We start from the raw sequence: 2,500 nt of genomic DNA, 5'->3' as shown, positions 1-2,500 counted from the left end.
TGAGAAAACACACCTTGTCGTAAAATTATACCTGTCTTGCTCTGATATTACTGTAGATGCTACCTTTCCGTTCACGGAAATCCATGTCTTGTCAGAAATTTGTGACATTAAATTAGAAAGTGCTAAGACGCTGCCTCTTACTCACCTCGTCTCCACAAATGCAACGCTTATTTGTGGGTAACATTTTTTTTTCTTCATTTTACTTCTTAGTCGTCAAGAATAATATGGGCGAACTCATTCCGATTGTTGCAGTTGCTGTTGCGTCAGCGGTGGCTCGTCCAAACCGAACCATATTCAATAAGCGTATTATAATGGCACTTGCTTTCCATACTGATTGACAAAAGACTACTGCTTCTACTTTTCACTTTCGTCACAATCTATCGGGTTGCAGAGTAAAGGCCTACGCCCTACCCCTTCCTTTGTATCCCCTGACCTCCATATCTCTTGTGGCTGGGCTTTACTACCACTTATGTGATCTCATCACTTTTTCTTACTGTGATTTCAGTCCTTTTTAGCAATGGGAACGCCCTGGATCGAGAAAATGTAGTAACAAAGGAATGGGGGTGATAATTCGCTAAACATAGTTTTCTTAGACCTATGTGGCTTCTCCGTGATTATGGTCAGCTCAGTTCGTTTACTGCATAATTATTCTATATATATATATATATATATATATATATATATATATATATATATATATATATATATATATATATATATATATATATATATATATATATATATATATATATATATATATATATATATATATATATATATATATATATATATATATATATATATATATATATATATATATATATATATATATATATATATATATATATATAATATAATATATATATAATATATATATATATATATATATATATATATATATATATATATATATATATATATATATATATATATATATATATATATATATATATATATATATATATATATATATATATATATATATATATATATATATATATATATATATATATATATATATATATATATATATATATATATATATATATATATATATATATATATATATATATATATATATATATATATATATATATATATATATATATATATATATATATATATATATATATATATATATATATATATATATATATATATATATATATATATATATATATATATATATATATATATATATATATATATATGTGTGTGTGTGTGTGTGTGTGTGTGTGTGTGTGTGTGTGTGTACTGGCTGACCAACCCGGCATTGTGGTATTGCTGTGCTGAATGACCATTTTATCCAGGTGGTATTACTATCGTGACTTCCATTTTACCCGGTATTACTGTACTGTCTGTCCCTTTTTTCCAAGTATTACTGTGGTGACCATCCCTTTTAACCAGGCATTACTGAGGTGACTGTCCCTTTTATCCAGATATCACTATGGTAACTGTTCATTTTATCCAGATATTACTGTGCTGACTGTCCCTTTTATCCAGGTGGTATTACTGTGGTGACTGTTCCATTTATCCAGTATTACTGTACTGTCTGTCCCTTTTATCCAAGTATTACTGTGCTGACTGTCTAGTTTATCCAGGTAATACTGTGGTGACTGTCCATTTTATCCAAGTATTATTGTAATGACTGTCCCTTTTATGCAAATAATACTGCACTGACTGCCCCATCTATCCATGTATGACTGTGTTGACTTTCCCATCTATCCAGGCTTTACTGTGGTGACTGTTCCTTTTATCTAGGTATTACTGTAGCGACTGTTCCATTTATCAAGGTAATAATGTACTGTCAGTCCCTATCATGAAGTATTACTGTGCTGACTGTCCCTTTTATCCAGGTATTACTGTGGTGACTGTCCCATTTATCCAGAGACATTAATGTTCTATATGTCCCTTTTATCCAGGTACTACTGTATTAACTGTCCTTTTTACCCATGTATTACTGTGGTGATTATCCTTTTCATCCAGATATTACTGTGTTGATTGACCCATTTATCCAGGTATTACTGTACTGTCTGTCCCTTTTATCCAAGTATTACTGCACTGACTGTCCCTTTTATCCAGGTATTACTGTGGTGACTGTCCAGTTTATCCAGGTATTACTGTGGTGACTGCCTATTTTATCCAGACATTACTGTGGTGACTGTTTCCCAGGTATTACTGCACTGACCATCCCTTTTATCTAGATATAACTGAGCTGGCTGTGTCATCTACCCAGATATCACTGTGGTGACAGATTCACTTATCCAGGTATTACTGCAGTCACTTTCCTATTACCCATGCATGACTGTGCTGATGTCTAATTTATCTAAGTATTGCAGTACTGACTTTCCCTATTATGCAGGTGTTACTGTAGTGTCTGTCCCATATATCCAGTTATTACTCTGCTGACTGTCATATTTATCTAGGTATTACTTTGGTGACTCTCCCTTTTTCCCAGATTTAACTCTACTGAATTTCCCATTTATCCAGTTATTACTGT

The sequence above is a fragment of the Macrobrachium rosenbergii genome, chromosome 48, assembly GCF_040412425.1.
Source record: "Macrobrachium rosenbergii isolate ZJJX-2024 chromosome 48, ASM4041242v1, whole genome shotgun sequence".
Lineage (NCBI taxonomy): Eukaryota > Metazoa > Arthropoda > Malacostraca > Decapoda > Palaemonidae > Macrobrachium > Macrobrachium rosenbergii.
Note: the sequence above shows the minus strand (reverse complement) of the source record.